Below are 22,815 nucleotides of genomic sequence, written 5' to 3' on the forward strand. Positions count from 1 at the left end.
TTGTACATTTCGTAAAGTACATTTATTTGACATCAAATGTTTAGAGAATATTCAGCGATTTGCATTTGTCTTTGCTGTCAATCCGCAAAAGTTCATCTTGATTCACGCACTGTTCCTTTGCGCTACACAGGGTGTTGGTTTATGATAAAAGAAGCACTATGGTCGCACTGATAATCGGACGGCTGTTCCAACAACGAGGCATTATGGATTATAAAATACTAGCATATTAAAAATGGCAGTACAGGTTTAACAAGCGACAACAGAACAACCTAATCATTGTGGGGTTTATTTAAATACTAGTGCATTTGCATGTGAATGTATGCATATGGATGTAATGAGTTTGCATCTGTGCATTCGCGACTTTCATTACAAAAAAGGGGTGAGCTCAATGAGAGGCTATAACAACCATGCCCTCAGCAATCACCCATCATGCACCTGGTGAATTATGCAAATTAGGTTATGACATCATTTAGCTACTTCTAGCTACTTTTATGACGGCCAATAGCTACTTTTCGTACTAAGGAGTTGCCAACACTGCTCCTACGCGACTTCATACAGAATCCGGAAAACAACACAGATCATCTCACAACATAGCGCGCCACAATTCGGAATATGAAACTGTGATTTAAAAGCAAACAGCAAGATTGTACATTTCGTAAAGTACATTTATTTGACATCAAATGTTTAGAGAATATTCAGCGATTTGCATTTGTCTTTGCTGTCGATCTGCAAAAGTTTATCTTGAGTCACGCGCTGTTCCTTTGCGTTACACAGGGTGTTGGTTTATGATAAAAGAAGGACTGTGGTCGCACTGATAATCGGAAGGCTGTTCCAACAACGAGGCATTAGACCACCATAATGGTTGATATGTTGCTTCTAGCCGCTAGTACCGCGTAAGGGCATATTGGTCCTTGGCGATTGTCCCATAAAATGGTGAGGGTCATGAAGTTTTTTACTAGGAGCTGCACCTGGCAGTTAAAAAATGCATCAGCCGGGGTCTGAAAATCGTGGCATTGACAGTAGGGAAGGATGTACCTGTTTTAAAAACATAAATTAGTCTCACGAGCCGATCTTCATTAAAAATATTCATTTTATTTATTAGGGCGTGAAACTATTTACTAGCGAGGATAGTGCAACGGAGTATGTTAACTTATTCCCACTAACCCACCCTCTCTCCTCTGCCTTTTTCAGAGCCGTCTGAGCGCCAGCGAACCACTTCAGCGGTGATAGTGCGCGGTACAAAACAATATGCCACATTGAACGAACAAGTACAACTTAACCGGGCTTTAACGCCACGCTATTGTTATTATATTCCGGTATAAAATAATTTAAAGGGTTGATTACATTATATTGGCATTTTCCATTGTCTACGCGTAATGCAGTCCCTAAATATGACTCCATCTGTGCCAACAATCTTTCTCATAGTGATATAATATATAAAAGCGGTTTCGTTTCAGAAATTTTATCCTTATTGTCTCTTACGTTTTTTGCACCCCTCCTTCAAAAGAAGTCTTTTGGCACGATCCCAGTCTGTCAAGGTCAAAAAACAATAGAACCTTATAGTGCGAGTCGTGGGCCAATCCGGCCCGCGAGCAAAAAATGGAAGCAGCTGACCTTCACTGTGAACGAGCATAAATTCTTACTTTGCAACATTCTGTGTAAAGCCATCCCTGAGAAATTGCTTTTTACACTCCATCTTTGTATATTGTCTGCGTGCTAATGAAAAAGGTTTGTTAAAGGGAGTTTATGGTTAACTTGCGCTACTAAAAACCTATGAAATTCAGTAAAAAAGCTTTGTTAACGGGACGTTATGGTTAAGTTGCGCTAATAAAAACCTATGAAATTCAATGAAAAAATGTTGTTAAAAGGGACGTTATGGTTAAGTTGCGCTGCTAAAAACCTATCAAATTCAGTAAAAAAACTTTGTTAAAGGGATGTTATGGTTCAAAGTAAAACCAAAAAACCCCTGAAATTCGGCAGTTACGGTAAAATAAACAACCATAACTCGCGCCACCGTGCACTGCTAACACTAACACCCAGGACATCAAAGATGACATCACAAATGTCATTGATGACATCACTGATGACATCACATGGCTGGCTCTCCCTTTTTTTCCTTTACTGACATATCTAAGCCACATAGTTTTCTTCAGTAACAGTCAGGAAGTAAAAATTGAAAAGGTACTATATTTGTAGACTTAGGGTCAAGTCATATCATATGAAACATATATTTAGCGGAAGACACAGGCTTGAAAGAGAGCAATCCTTTCTGTGCATGAAGATAATCATTAGAGTTATCAGCACTTTCTCATAGTTTTATTTTTATTACTATACCTTCCCTGTATATGCTCATATTTGTATACATTGTACTCACACTCCTTTCCTTAGGGTTCACTGACATCATTTGATACACATACATACAGTAAGTAGCAGCTTTGAAACAGAGCAATCATTTCTCTGCATAAAGATAATCAGTTAGGTTATGAACTATTTCTGCTACTACTTCTGCTTTTTTGCTAACTTCTCTGTCCCTGTATATACTCATATTTGTATGTGTTGTTGTCTCTTTGTGTTTTGTCTGTATTAAGTGTAATTATACCCCGCCAAGCTACGGATTGAACACTCCAACCAGGTGTTTTTCTTCACGATCCCAGAGGAGGCCTCCAGGTTCATTGACGAACACTTCCCCGTCTGATCCCCTCCTGCAGCACCAATTTACTTCAGTCACGATGCTTACCGGTGTTACCAGTTCAAGCTACTTTCATGTTCTAATGTTCTTGGAGATTGACCCTCCCAACCTTGAGTGCATTGTATATCTATCATTTGGCCACGTTGGGCCCAGCTACATAGGATCCTACATAGCTACACACGTTAGCATTTTCAGACACCATGTCTATCCTCAAAGTGCCCCAAGCTCGGAGTATCGCCGCCAGGCCAGTTCGCAGGCCCTTAAGCGTTGATGCCATTGGTTTGGACTTGGTTAGAAGGGTACGGGTTGCCATTCCTCTCATGTGGCCACGTTGGGCCCAGCTACATAGGATCCTACATAGCTACACACGTTAGCATTTTCAGACACCATGTCTATCCTCAAAGTGCCCCAAGCTCGGAGTATCGCCGCCAGGCCAGTTCGCAGGCCCCCCAGCGTTGATGCCATTGGTTTGGACTTGGTTAGAAGGGTACGGGGTTGCCATTCCTCTGTTTGGGGGAGGGATGTGGGCAGGGGTGGGGGGTTATGTTGGGGGTTATATTAAAAAAGGCTTGGCATTCGCGGGGGAGGTTGAGTACAAGGCAGTATTGAACCGACGGTATTACGGTACTGTTCGACCGATTCATCTGCCACCGGTGTCACCACTCCGATAAACACTGATCCTCAACAAATACCGATACACTGTTAACCGAGGATAACTTGACTTTTATGAGTTGGAATGTGCGAGGGCTGGGAGACACATGCTTGTACTGAACACTGTGAAAAATTTTCTAAGATGTGGGGCCCCCAAAGATACTTCACTAATTACTCAACCCAAAGCCGTGGGGTTATGACCCTAATTCACAAGAGCCTTAAGTTCGACCCCATATCCTCACAGATCGACCCCCAGGGCAGGTATGTGTTGATCCATGGTACCACGCGGAACAAGGAGGTGGTCCTACTTAATGTCTATAGCCCCAACATCGATGACCCAGAATTTTATTTACATCTCAGGTCCCTCCTTGACAGCTTCCCTCTAATACCAATCCTCTGGGGGGGTGACTTTAATACGATATTTGATGTGGACCTAGATAGGTCCGGCTCCAGACCCCGCCAACTTTCCAAGGCAGCTTATACCACTCTGTCATCCCTTCCCCGACTTGCACTTGTAGACGCATGGAGACTTCTCTATCCCGACTCACACTCTTACACCTTCAATTCATCGGTACATGATTCCTATTCCCGAATTGACAGATGGCTAGAGTCCGACATACTGATAAGGAACGTAACTCGCTTAATGATCCTTCCCAGAACCCTCTCTGACCATTCACCAGTGACCATTACCCTTTGCTGGGCCAGACACTGGAAAATGAAACCTCATTCTCTCCTTGACCCTGTCTTTAGCTCCAAATTGGAGACGGCCATTGAAGAGTTCTTTGAGATAAACACCAACTCGGTATCCTCGTAGGCCACCCTCTGGGAATCTTTTATGGCCTACATTAGGGGCATAGCACTTTCCAAGGAAAATGGTATCCTCAAAACTATTCGAAGGGACATTGCAGAAAGTGAGGCCACGCTGACGACCTTGGAGGCCCAATGCTCGCTGCGCCAATCGCCCAAAATTCTAGCATCCATAGGCTCGGAACTCGACACGTTCCGCTCTCTGGCAGACCGCAAACTGAAATTCTTGGACAGCCCTGGTCTTGCTAGAAAATATGGGGAGGGTGAGCGGGCAGGCAATTTCCTGGCTAGGCTTCTCCATCACGAACTAGGTGACCCACACATCCCTGGGGTCGAAAGACCCGGTGGTTCCCTAGCCACCTCACCACAAGATATTAACTTTGAATTCATTTCCTTCAACCAATCCCTGTATACCAATGCCCCAACACCGGAGATTGACTCCTACCTAGATAGTCTCCCTCTCTTGATTCTCTCCCCAAAAACTATTGGCTCTCTCGAGTCCCCACTTACTCCCAAGGAATTCTCGGACACCATAGACTCACTCTCTTCAGGGAAATCTCCGGGCTCGGTAGAATTTTGCAAACGATACAAACCACTCCTACTTCCCCGCCTAATAGCCCTCTGGGAGGAATCAGTTGAGATGGGCAAATTCCCCCCTTCCCCCCTTCTCTTCGTAAATCCACAATAACCGTCTTACTTAAACCTGGCAAACCCCCCACACAATGCAGCGGCTAATACCGCCCACTCTCGCTTATCAACTGCGATGCTAAATTCTACGCTAAACTGTTAGCTCTGCGCCTGGCCCCCTACATGCCGCATATCATTAATTCTGACCAAGCCGCTTTATTCCAGGTCGCTCCACCTCCTTGAACCAGAGACACCTATTCAACATAATGAGAAGGATAAACCCAAATGTTCATGCAGTAGCTGCCACCCTCAACATGCAAAAAGCGTTTGACTCTGTGTCGTGGAAATACCTCTGGCGGGTCCTCGAAAAGTGCAAATTCGGCCATTGGGTTAGACTGTTGCACTCTGACCCAGTTGCCAGGATCTCTACCTTTCTAGAAGTGCCTTATCCCCTTTTCACACCTTTCCCTGACAAACTAGAACCAGCTTGAAGAAAATCCCAGCTTTCAACGTTTAAACGTTCAATCTTTTCTTTTAAAATGTTTTTATTTATTGAGCTTGGCAGCACAGGAACAGGTGAACAACATACAAGGCAGATACAATACAGAAACAGTGTAAGTAGCATAGGTACAGAGATTCAGCTTACAACTTGATTATACACGCGGGGGGTATATACAGAGTGGGTGCGGGACTGGAAAGACAGCAGTTCAGGAGGGAGAAAGGGGGACTGGGGGGAGGGAGCTGGAGATGTGGTGCCTGACACAGAGTCCATAGAGGACATATAAGATCGAAACTTGAGCCAAATATCTCTGGGTCTTGAGTGAGTTGGTTGTAGTAGAGCCCAGGATTCCTCAGTGTCTGAGGCCCAGGTTACCGCCCTAAGCCACTGAGCATGCGTGGGTGGTATAGGCCGAAGCCAGCAGAGCAAAATGGACCGTACTGCGAGTAGCATACAGAGGCCGGCCAATTTTTTGGAGTCTCGGTGGAGTTCGGGGAAATCGTGGAAAAGACATCTCATTGGGGATGGAGTAATAGGAAGGCAGAAAGGCAGAGATAAGCAAAACCAAGACATGGTGGAAATGTGCTGAAATGAATGGTGGATATGCTGGGTAAATAAGGAATCAGAGTGAACGGCATGGAGACGAGAGCCATGGCAGATTCGTGTTCCGATTTGACCATATTGCCCCTACGCACATACAAGGAAATGACGGGCACTGAAACGGTTGAAGGCCTCAGCACACGCCACAAGCCCACAGTATTTGGAGGTGCGTCAGTTGCCCTATTAGGATACATCAAAGGGAAGGTGGAGTTCAATGGGAGAGAAACCACCACAAGAATATATTCCAGGCAGAAAGGCCCAGCAGTCCTAGGATGGGACGACCAAGCAAAACTCAAGATCAAATTGGAACCCAGCTCGGAAGGTCAAGTGTTAACATTCAGTACAAGAGGAGCACCGGTCGTTAAAGAGGATTTTCCCAAGCTGTTTTCGAAAGGGCCAGGAAAAATCAAGAACTTTGTACACAAGATACTATTCAAGGCCAATTCATTCCCCGTAAAGCATACATTAAGGCCTGTGCCAGCGACAGCCAGAGACATACTCAGAACCCAGCTCAACAAAATGGCAAAGGAGGGCACCATTGAAGAGGTAGAAGCCTCAGAGTGGTTGAGTCCCATCGTTCTTATAAAAAAAAAAAACTCACAAGACTTGTGGGTATGCATTGACCTTTGCAGCCTTAACCTGGAGGTCATTTCAGACAGCTACCCCCTGCGGAGCATAAATGAACTCATCTTCATGATGAAGGAAGCCAGAGTGATCTCCGAGTTGGATATGAGGGATGCGTATCATCAAATTCACCTGCACAAAGAATCCAGGCCACCATCTGTGTTTATCACCCCGTTTGGCACCTACCAGTTCACCATGATGCCTTTCGGTCTGTCATCCGCAACTTGATGGACTTATTACCACGTGACATAGGAAACGTGTCCTACTTCTAGGACGATATACTGGTCTACGCCGCTGACGTACAAACACATGATGTCATTCTCAAGAAAGTTCTCACCAAATTACAGGATGCTGGAGTCAAGTTGAAATATGAAAAGTGTGTCCTAAGGGCACGAGAAGTTGAATACTTGGGGTACAAGATTTCTTCATGGGGTATAAGTCCCAAACAAGACCTGGTACAAGCCAAAATCATGGCTCTGGAACCAACTATCAAGTAAAAGTGAGGTTGCTTCTGGGACTCGTAGAATATTATGCCACATTCATCCCCATATTTTCAGAAATCACGACACCGCTGAGAAACCTACTGAAAAAAGGCTCAGAGTTCACCAGAGTTCACATGGCTGGAGGCCCAGAAGGAGGGCCTAGAAAATATCAAAGGGTGAATAGTGGAAGCACCGTGCCTACAGACGTTCAATCCGGAATGGAGTACAGTCATCAACACAGATGCCAGTGCGTGCGGGCTAGGCTCCGTACTCACCCAGAAGAAAGGGGACGCTGAACACATTGTGACATTCGCCTCTAAAGCCTTGTCTATGGCTGAGAAGAATTACTTCAAAGTGGAGAAAGAGATGCTAGCCTGTGCATGGGCTGTTGAACATTTCAGGGCTTATGTGTGGGCACCAAATTCAAACTGGTCACTGACCATAAGCCCCTCATTCATATGCTCAGTCCAGGAGAGACAAAATCGTCTATCCCCCGGTTGGCATGCATCGTGACCAAACTGCAGGAATACACTTTTGAAATTAACCACAGAGCCGGGTGGAGAAATGCCTAGGCGGACTGCATTTCAAGATTACCGGAGGACAAAGACAAGGCCACCACCTTCCTGCAGGATGAATGCATTGTAGCATCAATCCAAGACCTCAGGGTCCCAGATTTCCTAGAATTAAGCGAAGGACATTGGAATCAAGAGGACAGTAAAGACCCCACTATGGTGAGACTCAGGGAGTGGGTTAGGAATGGATGGCCAGAAGAAAGCGCTATACCAGAAGGCATGAGGCCGTATTGGAAAGTGGCAGAAGAAATTTCAGAGGTGGACGGATTGATCATGAAGTGCGATCAAGTGATACCACCGGTGGGGATGAGAAAAGTCATCCTGTGCATTGTATTGTATTGTATTGTATTGTATTGTATTTTATTTATATAGCGTGCCTAGCTCTGAGGCATCAGGGCAGATTTCTTAGAGATACATATTTACAGTTACAGGCATGATAATTCACAAAATTTACAGTCAGGGTATTTACACAATTTACACAATGCACAATGTATTTACACAATTTAGACAATTTAGAAAGAGAATATTCACAGGGGAGTTAAAGTATACAGAGACAATCAACATAGAGGGTTAGTTTTCGCTCAGAATGAGCCAGGCTTTGAACACTTTACGGAATTTGTGGTAGGAGGGTTGTAGTCTGATTTTAGGAGGTAGTGCATTCCAGGTTTTGGCTGCAAGAACTGGGAACTTTTACCCCGTCTTTTGTAATTTGATCCTGGGTATGAGGAGGCAATTGGAGTGGGAAGATCTGGTCTGTCTGTCTGAAGTGTTACATTTGAATTTATCACAGAGGTATTTAGGTGCTTGATTTTATATGCATTTGTATGTGAGAGAGAGGGTCTTGAATTTAATTATTTGGTTAATTAAGAGCCAGCGAACACTGCGTCTCATCTCTGAAATATGTAGTTTTCTAGGGAAGTTAATTGCTACTCTAAATGTGCTGTTTTGATAGATCTGTAGTTTGCATAAATTATGCTGACTGGTGCCTAGATATTGTGCATTACAGTAGTCTAACTTAGTAAGTACAAGAGCCCTGGCCAGAGTGATACAATTGTCGGGTGTCATGAAAGGTCTGCAAGCGTTAATCAGTTTACATGTATAAGCAGTGCTAGATGCTGTGGCATTGATTTGTCTTCCTAGCGAGAGGGTGGAGTCGATGTACATAGCTAGCGTTTTGACGTCTTTTGAAACTTTAATATTATTGCATCAATGTTGAAGGTGTTAAATTTGTTGTCAAGTTCATTGAGTCTGGCTTGGGTTCCTACTAGGAGAAGCTCAGTCTGGTCATCGTTGAGGCAAAGACCATTTTGCGCCATCCATGCTTGGATGATGAGGTAAATGTCATTAAGTCGTTGGGAGTCTATGTCGTAGTTGCCTGTGATGTGTATGAGAATTTGTGTGTCGTTGGCGTAGTAAGTGTAAGAGATACCCAGCTGGTCAAGTTTGTCAAATAGAGGCTTTGTGAATATGTTGTAGAGTGTGGGGGAAACACAAGAGCCTTGTTGTTGCTTTCCAGATGGTGCTGGATCTGCTCTGTCGATAATCTTCAGAAGGAAATGTACAGTGGTGATTGTTCTTTAGTTAGAAGGATTATTGGGGTCGAGGGACGGTTTCTTAAGGAGTGGCATAACCCAGGCGTCCTTAAGGTTGACAGGGACTGTGTTGGACTTGAAGGAGGCGTTGATTATTGAGGTGATGAAAGGAGCGATCTCCTTCGCTGTTTCTTTTATGATACGTGTGGGGCAAATTTCTCCCATGCATCTGGAGGGCTTTAGGCTTAGTATTATTTCTTCTACTTCTTTGACGTTGAGTGAGGCGAATTTGAATAAGTCGAATTGGTCAGGTGGAGCTTTGGGTATTGTTTGGGTGAGGGGATGGTTGGATGTGATAAAAAGTGTTGCAATTGCAATCAGCGATCCAATCTAGTTGTCTACCTTTGGAATGCATAGATTGTGAGAGTCATGGAGTGAGGCCCAATTCGACATTGCTATTACTAATCACTAGTGCGTTCTTATAGTTGGTGTCATATAGCCCAAGGATAAAGTCTCAGAGTAGGAGGGTTTGTGAGCTTGGTTTAGAGTTGTTGGTCAGCAGTAGTGATATGTCTTCCTCGAAGGAGGAAAGTGGTCCAGGGGGTCTGTAAATCAGATGGGCTGTAATAGTTTGCAAAGGTGATAAGGACAGTTTGATTGAGAGGTGTTCTGCAGATGGGAGTGTTTGACTAGGAACCTGCCTGAGGCCTAGGGAGGTTTTAGCGTTAAAGGCAATGCCACCGCCTTCCGATGAAGTTTTGTCTTGCCTGATAATACTATATTGGTCTGGGATAGCTAGTGATAGGAGGGGACCTGAGGCGGGTTGGAGCCACGTCTCTGTGATGGCTAGGAGGTCTAGGTCATTGAATATTATGAGTTCATTGATATCAAGCGCATGGGCTGTTAGTGATCTGGTGTTAATGAGGCCTCCTTTCAGGGTAGTAGTAGTGTTTGCCGGTGATGGTTGGGGGCTGTTGTATTTGGCTAGAGGGCTCGGGATGGGAATGGTTGTTTGAGAGGTTAGCCTTTTCGTGGTCTGTGTTGCAGAGATGCATCAGGGAGAGATAGGAAGTTGACTTGAGAAGTCTTTTAAGGAATCTGTGTCTTAGTCTTGAGTTTCTGGTTATAGTATGGCAGGGTATGTTAGGTGTTGGCTTCCGGGCAAAGAGGTTTATCCATTGTTTGGGTGTGAGACTTTGGCGTTGGCTAAGGGTACTAGTTGTAGGCTTTACAGAGGTTTTTTCAAAGTCTGGTAGGAAGTAGGTAGGCTTGATATTGGCTGAGAAGGGCAGTGTAGTGGCCATAGATAAGGCACGTCTGCATTTTGTCTCCCTGGGAAATTGAATGTTATTAGCTGGTTCCATTAGTGGGTTGCTATGGTCCTGGTTAAAAGCATACGTAGGGTAATAGATAGTAAGTCATCAGACATGTTAATATCCTGACTGAATTGGTTGGCAGTAGGGCCATGAGGTAGGCTGCTGGTGGGAGTCTGTGCAACGGGCGAACGGTAATTCTTGCGCTACCTGAAGTGGTTGTGTCGTTCGCGCAGATAGGATGGGGGTGTCCTTAAGTGATTGTGCGAATATTAGAGTTGGCCGCTGTGTGTACGTACAGTGGAATTTTTGCAATAATGACAGAGTTAACAAGAGGACATCAATCTTTGTTGAATAAAATGGGCCAGTGGGCGAATAATGCAATTGGCAAATAATGTTGGTTATAGAGCACTGGTAGTGTTAGCTATGCATATGGGGATACATACAAATTGGCATGCAGCTGGCAAGTAGCAGGCAAATGCAGATAATGGCAATAGTAGTAAGGCAGTAGTGGCATGGAATAAGCATATAGAGTTATCATGCGATGCAGGGAAAGTGCATAGGTTGTCAGTAGAGACGGTGTTGTGAGCAATAGTAGCTAGGGTGCGAACAATAGGCAGACATATATCCCGGTGAAGTCGGCAAACAAAACGGCAGTATGGAGGTATAACGGTAGGCAAATAGTCACAGTAAGTGGCTGCCGCGTTCAAGATATGCAATATGGCGTCAAAAGTTCAAGCATGCAGTAGAGATCGGCAATGAACTCTAAGAGTGTGCAATCTCAGGATCCTACTTCATTGTTATTTTCAGGGTATAGTAGCTTGATATACTGTGTGCACAGGTATGGGAGCGAGACAGTGTGAGCAATAATACAAGTCTTAACTGTATATTTGTTGAATGCTAAGTGGAAGGTGCCACTAGAACAGAGAGCCTTCAAATCTATTAGACTGGTTGATACCTAGTATCACAAAAGTAGGCATCATACAGTCCTGTTGCAATGTTTGTGGCAGAGCGCTGTTCAAAGGGTGAGGACAAAGTGGTTATAGCTATAACGGGTACAGTAGTATGCTAAGCTGCTTGCGCTCGAAGATTGCGCTCATGCTCGTAGCAGATAGAGGCATCGATGTCAGTTAGCATGGTCTGCTTCATAAAGTAGATGTGTAGAATAACGGTAGTTTAGAAATTATTCGAGGGATCGTAATGTATCAGCAGTGATTGAGGTAGTCCAGAGGGTTAGGGGTAATGCGAGGGCAACCAATGGATGGGCAAAAGAGCAGAGTGCCTTGCCGTACTGCCGGTACGGACAGGAAGGGGTCTTGGTCTCAGTGGGCCTTAGGCGAGGGGGGCCGGCTTCCGCCTCCGGCTCACCCTACAGCCTAAACACACGTAACGTGAGAGGTTGCTAGGCAACCATTGTATACAAAAAACACATATGCAGGGCGGCGGCCATTTTAGGACTCAGATTCATGGAGCAACGGCTCCACGTGGGGGTATCAGGGCTGTAAACACTCTGTACCTTCTCATCAGGGCAGGGGCCTTCTCGGTCTGCTGGTTGTGTGGCGGGCAGTAGATGGCTTGATCAGCTGGCTTGAGGTGCACGGCGAGTACAGGGCTGGCTATAAAGACTTCGCGGGCAGACAGCTCGGCGGCTGCTTGATGTTGCAGGGCTCCAGCCCTGGTGCAGAACCCACACAGGGCATTTAGGAAACACCATGATACGGCAAAGGGTGAGGGAGGCGTACTGGTGGCCTGCCATGGATCAGAAAATGCACTCAATGATTGAGAGATGCCATGACAGTGACAAATGCTTGAAGACCAGGCCAGCCCTGATGATTCCCACAGAGATCCCAGAAGCAGTATGGTACAAAGTGTGGTTAGATTTCATTGGACCTTTGGAGGCAATTACTCCCGAGCATCGGTATGGCATAGTACTGGTAGACTACCTGTCGAAATGGGTAGAAGCAGAATTCTTCCAAACTTTTCAACGGCTACTGTCAAAGAAGTCCTTACATCCATATTTCAGAGGGAAGGTCTACCCAAAGTGTTAGTCACGGACAATGGAGTACAGCTAGTGTCAAGGGATGTGGAGTCATTCCTGCACAAACATAACATAAATCAGAGAAAGGCCGCACTGTACCATTCCCAAGTGAATGGACTAGTAGAGAGGGCTACTAGGTTCATCAAAGGAGCCATCCAGCTACCAACCGCTTCAGGTATGGATCCCCTCAAAATGGTTAAGGAGGCTGTTGCAGCCCACAGGTTAACTCCCAAGGGCATCACCCAAATGTCGCTGTTTCGAATGCTGAGGGGGAGGAGAGCAGCATCTACACTGGTGCCACCATGGTTGGCCAGAGTAAGAGAAGATGACAAAGTAGATATGGCTGAAGTGGTGTGGATGCTGGAAAACAGCAAGGCATGCATGAAGAGATGGAGTGATCAAAGAAAAACGATCCAAGGCCGCAAAGTGAAGGAAGGCAATTGGATCAAAATACGACTACCGACCAAGGACCAAATGACAGGTTCGAAGTTCAATCAACCCATAAAAGTCATTCACGGAGGGACAAACCACGTCCGCACAGAGGATGGCTGCATGTGCAACATGCAGCGGGTAGCAATGTTTGAGAAGCATCGCGAAGCAGAAAGGACCCAAGATGAACCCACCTCTTGCAAAAGCCCTGACAGAGAGGCTACCCAAGAGCAAGAACTAGAAGCCACCGCTAGAGAAATCACGGAGGGAAAGACAGAAGGAGATGCGTCAGAAACATCCCATCAAGCGAGTCAAACACAGGACACAAGTGGTCGGAAGGTAGATCGTCCGAGAAGGGAGCACAGAAGACCAGTGAAGTATGATGACTTTGTAATTCAATAAACTTCGCTGTGTTATCAAGGGGAGGTGTGTTTGGATCTCACGGGACGCGTAGTCTCTTAAGACTTCGGGGGGAAACCCAGAAGAGCCAGGGAAAGAGCACGAGAGTGCCATTAAGACTGCACAGAGGACACGGAGCAGGTCGTGCTCCCGGTGCTCCTCGTGAGAGAGGCATACAGATACTTTTTGGGACATTATCCATTACACCATCCTGCACTGTTTATGGCCTGTAAGCCCACGGACTCAAGCTGCACCATTCTACATTGCTTGTACTGCTGATGTTTTTGCAGTAATAAAGTTATATATCGGACCAGAAGCCATCTCAGCATTTATTTCCAACAAGTGGTGTTCAACATATGTTTAAATGTGGCTGATTTTCTTTGTTAAGCACTTGTGAGCAGTCTCTATTTTCAATTAAAACTGGTGTGTGACTTGGAGACCTGTTAGTTTGTACTGATGCCTGTGTACCCAGTCTTGTTGTGCTTACTCTTCTCGAGCGCTTCCTAGTAAGGATGAAGACTTGAAGACAGCGAGATGGAGACAAGCTTGGCAATAAGAGAGAGGATTTACGTCGTTTTGCTTGCAATGAAGAGCAATTTGACACTTGTGGAAATTGATGTCACGCAGTCAGAGGATCTTTATTTATGGGTTTCACAATAAAAACCAGCAAGATACAATATCTTTTTCCTACAGAAATGTAGACAATGTTCCCTCCATACCACATATGTTTACAATTTCTTTAAAAAAATCACAAGCACATGATGTTTTTGCTGTGAAAACAAATATTGATTTTTGCCTCAGGGTCAGGTACAAAATATTCAATGTACGTGTTTGCTTTCTCAGAAAGAACCAGGGATTTTACACTTAACTGCACATAAAATGAGGACGAATAACCTATTTTTGGTCCTGGGCGAACCGATCAGGGCAAACTCAAATCCACCTGTTGGCGGGTGATTCAGGGTTCAGGAAATGTCACAGATTTTTGGAAATTCTGTGGCGAATGTGCGTGACTGCTTTTGCATGTCTGAGGATTTCAGCAAATAAGGGTAAAAGGTCATAGCGTTGGTTGCCTGAAACTATTCACACGAAAAAGTATGTTTGTTTCAAACTTAATTAAAACGCCAATGGCCATGAGTCAGTGGATCGACAACAATATATTTTTACTTTCAGCTGCTAATATATATATGTATATAAATATATATATAAATGATAAAAAAAATCCTTTAAACAGCTCAGTGAGCTACGCACTCGCAGCAGATATGTGGGTGAACTGTTTGCACCAGAGATTTGAAACTTGGTGGAATCATTGAGTTATCTTGTGGTGCCTTAACTTATACAATAGCTGTTAATATTGCACAACTAAAACGTACTCATTCTATCTATTTCAGAATTAGGAAACTTTGACATTTCTCAAACCTGCGACCTTTAGAGTACGTACAGTTAGTGGTTCTAGTGCATTATTCCAACAATCTATCTTACTAGGATTGGAGCCAGATACCTGCTGGCTGCAGGCACATGGCTGCTGCAGTTATTCAACCGACAGAGCTACCTTACTGGGATTGGAACCTCACACACGCCTGCGCCTTCCAATACATCAGCCAATATTCTGGTATTTGAACTCGTGACAGATAAACCAAGCGACATGTGCGGCTGGGCCCTTAATCCACTGAAATGTTATACTCAGAAATTATCTGAAACCTGCAGGTTTTCAATAGTTACGTTACCCTACTGAGCTATCTTACTGGGTACACAGCTTGTGGACTGGTTGTCTCACACACAGGGGCTCATGCTTGGAGCAACTGCCCAACCCAATGTGCTATCTTACTGAGATCACACCCAGTCTTTTGCATATTGCGCTCTGAGAATGAAACATGACACTACACATTGCTGGTGTAGGTGTTCTAGTGCTATGATATGATATGTGTAAGATGAGGTTACAAACCTAACAATATGACAGGTTATGCGCGGACCGGGAATTGAACCTGTGGTGCTCCGTCTTGCTTCCAAGGCAGGACATTGCCCCAAAGCTATGCTCCCACAGATGTGAACAGGTGTAGTGTGGGCAGGATTAGAAAATATGACAACTTCAGCTACAGGAAGTCAATCCCTAACTCCCTTTGCTGTTTCATAGGTATAAAACAATAAAAGAGCACAGAACTAAGAGGACACACTTCAAAACTGATGCCCTCAGTGTATGCACAAAGAAGTGCTAGCATTTTGTGTTACTGATTGGTTATCCTGCCACCCTGTGCCCTACACTTTACACGTAGCTATATGCAGCAATTACAACAGCTCACACCACTAAACATTCAAAAGATATTTTACCAGTAAAACAGATAGCAGGGTGACTGTGTGACTCTGCCCCACCCCTGCCTTACTTTCAGAGGCTACAGACTATCAGGAAACAAAAAGATTCCCTAAAAGGCAAGTGCTACAAATAATTCATTTTTTAAAGTTATTTGTGGCATTGGTTTATATAAGTAAACCTTACACAAAACAGTCAATGTAAACACGTAAAAACGTAAAACTTTATCTAAATTCAAATTCAGAATTTTAAAAACGATTAAATTCACATGGTAGATTAGTGCATTGTATTTTTTTAAAGAGTCTATAGGCCCAATTCATGGAATATTTTGGCCGGTTCAAAGTGACTTTGCACTGCTGAAAAGTGACTTTTCACTGCTGACAAAAAATCTGATTTGTGGAACTGTGTGGGACAGAGAAAAATAATTCATACAAAGATGGCTGCCGTGGAGGGAACATGGAATCCGTTTTCCCTTTCCATGGCGGCCATTCATACTGAATGGAAAAAGGTAAACAAATAAAATAAATTAAATAAAACAAATGAAATGGCTGCCATGGAAAGGGAGGGACTACATGTAGTCCCTTCTCCCTTCCCATGATGGCCGTTCAAAAAAAAAGAAAAATGTAAACAAAGAAAATGCCCGCCATGTATAGGAGTGAAGGGACTATGTGTAGTCCTTTCTTTCTTTCCATGACAGTTTTTTGCAGATCAGGGGCGGACGCGCTGGGGACAGAAGTGATCCCAGTGCGTTCGCTCCCAAAATGGACCAAAAAGCATATAAGCAGGGGTTGGGAGGGCAGGGAGGCGATCGTTTGGATTAGGGCGCGGGGGAGGGAAATCACTTACCTGAATCCCCTGCGGGGGAAGATGGCAGCCTCCAGCCGTGTGGTGGCGTGATGCAGGAATTACCCCCTTACGAGCCTCCTCATTGGCTGAGGGGCTGCCACCGCCCTCCGGGTCAAAGGACAAGAACATTGGGTGAGGGATTCCCGGTCTCCGAGAAGGCCAATCAGATTGTTTGTTACAATCTGATTGTCCCTCTCCGGGTACTAATCCTATTAATAAAATCATAAATAGCACAAGGTTTCCGTTGTAGAATGATATTTCTGAAGTCACAAAGATTTATAAGGCGAATAAGAAATAAACTATAAAAAGTAAAAGAGTTCAGTTGCAGCTAACCATGGAGGGAGGTCAGCCCTAATTTATACCTTACCAGTTTGTTGGGGACAGTCATTTTTTCAAAATTTTGTTTAATAGTTTTAGTATAAAGTGGTCACAGGATTCGCCTGTCCATAAAGGAGAGATGGTACTATTTTAGTTTTATAGAAGTTGATAAGTGGTATGATAGAAAATCTGCAGTATTAATGTGTTTCATTTGTGAAATTAACATAATAGCTTTCTCCTGCAGCCTTTGAAAATTAATTTTCTTGGAAGGTGAAGCATCAAGAAAGAACCCGTAGGTCCTAATTTACATATATTTTTTGCGTGGCAGAAAAGGCACTTTACGAAGATAAAGTGTACTTTGCGCCCGCACATTTTGTTACTAACTTGCAGATCGGACTTGTGTTGGCCCTTCCCACAATGAGCAAAGCTCAAGCTTTTTGCATGGGGCCTGAGGGAAGGGCCAGCACAAAGAGGACAAAGGTGCGGAATATGCACACGTCCTTATTAAAAAAAGGAATATGAGAAATAACATGGCTGTGCAAATGTACAAACACGCCCCATCAAGTGCAAACATACCTGCATTTGCAGATTTAGGGCCTGATTCATAGATAATTGTGCATTTATCCCATAAAGACTGCATGCCGAGAATGACACTGCACAGAATAAAAAATGTGTGCTCTGCGTATTCATGGAATTGTCAGTGCAAATTAACAGTATACGTAAATCGTGGCTGAAACGCCCCTGACATGGACCCACACAAAGCAAAAACTGCTAGAACTGCTACCCTTCCATGCTCCCCTGGGCATGAATACACACACCCTTCAAACAGCACATGGGGTCCCCTAGAAGCCAGCCTGCATCTCGGGAACCCTGCACGGGATCCCCCCCCATAACCATTACCGGCACCACAACAACATGTATACTATTTATCGTAACGCAGGTAAAACTTGGAAAATCTGCATGTGAACCCCCGCAAACCATGCCTGCTCCCCACGACACTGTGTATGTGCTTTCCTAAGTCAGATTGGAACCACGGCTGCATACACGCACCCCTAAATCAACACCCGATCTTACTCCTGCACAGTGAATCCTATGCGCAAGTGTCTGTGTTTTTGTTATTTTTTATTTACCAATGTTGTACAGCAGCAAAAAACAGCTTTTCAACACAATAAAACAAACACAGTGAACCCATAAAAACAGTCAGTAAAATAGTCAGAGCTGGCTGATAAAATCACAAATAAACAAGATATTGGCTAGCAACAGAAGAAAAGGTCTCCAACATACATACAACCTTTTTCCAAAAGATAGTGAAAAACACAATAGTGTTAGTGATTTCCCCATGTACAACTCCCATGTTGCTAGCGAAGGAAGTGAAGGCTCCGGGCCTGCTGACATCAGTGCAGAGAGGCGGCGTGTATCCAACATCGCACAGTAGACTATCAAGTGTTTGGCAGATTCTATGGAAGCGGTGCCACAAATGTAGCAATTACGCATAGGTCTAGGGATATTAGTCCAAGCGCCTGTTACCTCCAAGTTTTTAACAGAATTCATTTTAACCTTAAGGTGCTCCCAAGTGTATGTATGCCTGCCTTCGAGTGGCGGATAGTGTGAGGGCTTTGCATGGCCACTTCCCCGTCGAGACGTTGAGCGCTTAGCTCCATGAATACGTATTGTACCGCACAATAGTGGGCATGCGATGCACTACCTACGGGCCCTCCCTCATAACGCCCACTTTTTGCCTTGTTCTTCCTCATTTTCCAGTTTCCCCACCCTACCCTGCCCTCTGCGCAAGCCGGACCCATGCTCTACGTAATGTTTCGAGCAAGGCACTCGGCCTCTCACAGTGACGTGCCGAGCCTGCGGAAAGTCCCCGAAAAGAACGTAAAAGTGCTGCACAGTCAATTCCATGAATTGACATACAGGATTTCACACGCAGTTTGGGACAAAAAGTCCTGATTTTTCACGCAGATAATTCCACAAAACGGGCCCAATATTGCGCTTCCGTGGTAACTTGAAAGGGCCCACATTTTCCCTCCTCCCGTGACCAGGTGCAAAGTAGAACTGCACCATGCAATTCTAAGTATAAAAAGCAGAATTCAATACAAGCAAAATGTTATGATCATGCCCCTTCCAGCATTGCTCGCACTCATGCTATTACATGGAGTGAGGAGCAGGAGAAGGAGGAGGAGGATGCCTGGAATCTTCCATACCCGCACCACTATTTTTGGGATGCCTGATGAGGAAGTGTATGATACCTACTGCTTCCTCCCACATGTCATCCTTCAATTGGTCAGGGAGTGGGAGAATCACCTGATGTCACCCACCATGTGATCACAGTCAGTGCCACCCTTGGTGAAAGTGCTATCTGCCTTTCACTTCCTGGCAACTGCATCATTCCAGCAGATCGCAGCCATGGTTAGGGGTATTTCACAACCCACACAATAACGCTGCCTCCACCAGGTCTTGCGCTGAATTATGGTATACGTGCATAGCCACATAGACATGCAGTGCACTCTGCAGGCAAGGCAAAGTGTGGCTCATGAATTCTATGCAGTAACCCACTTCACACATATACTTAGAGCGATCGATTGCACTCATGTTGCACTTCAACCCCCATGAGATACAGAGCATATATATTGGAATAGAAGAAATTGGCATTCAATCAATGTGCAGGTCATCTGTGATTTCATGGGGCACATTATGCACATGAATTTCAACTACCCAGGATGAAAGCATGACAGCAATATATTACGCCATTCCCCTATCCACGAGGCACTGGCATCAGGAACCTTTGCCAACAATTGACTCATTGGTATCAACCAGCACGCGCAGCCAAACACATTCACCCAGTTACATCCCATACATACATCTATCAAATTATATACCTCAAAACAAAAAGGATCTATTTTACCATTTGCATGGGACAGTGCCTACCCGCAACCACAATTCATGATGACACCCATCAGGAATGCCGCTATCCCAGATAACGCCCACTACAATGCAGCTCACATTGCCACTACGAACATAGTGGAGCGCACATTCAGAGTGCATAAATTACCCTTCCGCTGCCTTGACCACGCAGGTGGATTATTGCTACATGCACCACCTGTTGTATGCAAAATCATACTGGCATGTTGCATCTTCCATAATGTTGCTGCACAATGTGGCATACCAATAGAGGTGCATGAGGGTTTGCGCCCGCAGCCACAGGCAGCACCCATTCCCTTAATAGGCCAAATGGTGAGTGGACCAGACACATGGAACGAGGTAGTTAAAAACTACAGCTTGGCCATAAACGACATCCTAAGAATGCCTGTCTTTGGTCGACAAACGTTGTGTGCCCCATAACAGAAAATGTACACAGCTCCACCATCTACATCCTTACCATAAAGTGCAGAAACCACTGGCAGACTCATTTTGATTTGATATTGAACTTGTAATGTCACTGTCTCAAACGTACAAATCCTGATAACCTGGCCCACGGCCTCACCGACTAATAAAGAAGTAACATGGAGATTACTAGTTGAACTTCATTAAGCAATCAGACTGCCACCCCCTCCCACATTTACTCACTTCCATTTGAAACTACCGTCTCATCAACCTCCAATATGTAATTCATAACTGGCCTATCCTCTCACTGTTCGGGAGCATGATCCTCAAAAATGCATCCTCCCCTTTAATGTACCCCTCTCCTTGCCTGTCTGTCTGAACAGCACTAACCACATTCTTCTATAACATACATCATCCTTACTATCACCAAACAATTCCAACAACTGGCGGTGGCCCATGTAAGGAATTCATGGTGGCCATAGTAAAGAAAGACACAAGTGATCACAGTTCAAGGGTGTTTATTAAACTGCAAAGGTAGGTTGGAAAAACACCTAATCTAAACCTAAATCTAGGATGGGAGCAAGCTTCAACCATCAAACAAAAATAAGGCAGTCCTTGTGGCGTCTTGTCAAATTAAAGGGCCTATTCTAAGAAAAGCCTATTGTCAACCCTTACGCTAAATACAAAACGAAGTGTGGGATAATGTTCATAAGAAAGAAGGAAGTGTCCACACATAATAAGTCAGTATGCGGTAGTCGGGTCTCCCTTGCCCACGTTTTAAGCACAGGACAAGGTAGGATTCTGGAGCACAGCACACACTCGAGATTTCCCAGCACGGGCTAACTGATACATTCTCAAGCATCAGGGACTTCGGTGGGTAAGTCTCTTTTCTACCAAAAGCATCTTGCCGCTGTGGACCTGAGGTATTCAAAATAAGAACCAAAACTTCCTTTCTGCTTGCAGTTTGGGTGATGCCTTTAACTCTTGGATCCCATTATCCGTGCGCAGATCCCTAGACAGTTCCTTAATAATACCGGGACCTCCGATTGCTATGTTTTCTTGCTTTAGAGGGTCTGTCAGGTTCAACATAAATGCTTCAACACAAAGTTCTAGCGATCTTCTCAGGTTTTATTTTGGGTGACAGTTCTTCACTGCTGAGTTCTTCTGGGCTCAGACCACCCTCTTGTATTTTTCTAGTTTGCTTTCACGGGTCAATGGGTGTTGGCTTCTCACCCTTGGATCCCCCTCTTCCAGGAGCAGATCGGGAATCGACTGTTCGCCACCCTCGATTGGGTTCACTATGGCTTTCAAGCCAATTTCTTCTGTGATATTCACTAATCTCAATGTCTTTTTGAATAGTTCACTGTGGACATCCCTCAGCCAGGTTCACTCTTGCCAACACACTATATTTTGGGACTTTAGACTTCGCCCCTCTGTATCGGCATCCCTCGTTTGGGTTCACTCTTGCCAATCTTGTCAATCGTACCTTTTCTTATTCAACTCTTACGATGCAGGATTCACTTCCCCTAGCTACACAATCACCTGTCGGTCAGAGACTTTCGACTCTACACAGGATGTTACAAGACCCCTTTATGACCACTTTGACCCCTTCTCGCCTTTCCTAAGGCCTTCTGGTAATGGTAGTTTCAACAATTGGGTAATCACCTAGAGTTTCCTAAGTTAGCACCCACGTGGTGCTGGACTTCTCTGTTGCTGGTTTTCCCCTTTTTTCATTTCAACATTTCCTTGTAACTTTTCACAGTTCAATTAGCCATTCCCTACTTTCGTTCAACACAGTTTGGTTTCTTATCGGTTCTCCGCTCAGCCTCATCAGGTGTAATGAATCGTTTCTGCTTTCTTCTCTCTGGAGTCAAGGTTGGTACCACAGAGACAAGCGTCTCTCCCCGGCTTGGTTATCAATGGAGCAGGGTATCATGTACCGTTGACATCTGCTGCAACACACGCTGGGAATTGTTTGTGGTCTTACGATTACTTCTGCAGAGGTTTCACGGGCCTTGGTCGGAAAGGGCAAGGTCACTTCTCTCCTGGTCACCCTCTTGATATGCGCTGTCTTTCTCCTCCTCTTGAAATGCCATGCTAAGTTTGCTTTCATTTCATGCTGTGCAGTCTGCCTTGCTTGTATTGCACTCTCGCATTCTACCCTTTGTCCCTGTGGGGAAGAGAAATGGCCGTCAGGTGTGTGTGATTCTGGTTAATTACCTGATCCTGCCTGACCCCTGGGTTGGGACATGTCAGGTAAAGAGCTTTAGCATTTGTCCGTTGTCTGTCACAATGTAGGGAAGTGTTCATGTCGGAAAAGGAGGGTGGTAGAATTTCTGAGTATCCTACGGGGATGGATAGAGCCAAGGTGTTGTATGGGATTATAGCCCTAGGCCTAGGGGTTTGGGTAAATTCGGAAGAGTGAGATTGGTAGGGGTTGTGGAATGAACGAAAATGACCAGAGTTTTTATTGTGACCTGAACAGGGGAGATTGTGGAAATGGTAGTGTGTTGTCAATGTAGTATACTAGGGTTTTGCGAAAGAATAATCAATGGGACGTGAATAATAATAATTTAGCATTTATATAGCACTATGAACCCTCAGGTATCTGAGCACTGCTTATTATTTCCCACGGTGTGTGATGCTCATTTATTGACCTCAGAAGGATGAAAGGCTGAGTTTGGCCCTGCCAGGATTCAAACACACAGTCAGCAGGCTCTGCACAGATGTCAAAGCGATCGCTCTACTCACTGT

This window comes from Ambystoma mexicanum, chromosome 5p (assembly GCF_040938575.1).
Source record: "Ambystoma mexicanum isolate Mex_15411 chromosome 5p, UKY_AmexF1_1, whole genome shotgun sequence".
Taxonomy (NCBI): domain Eukaryota; kingdom Metazoa; phylum Chordata; class Amphibia; order Caudata; family Ambystomatidae; genus Ambystoma; species Ambystoma mexicanum.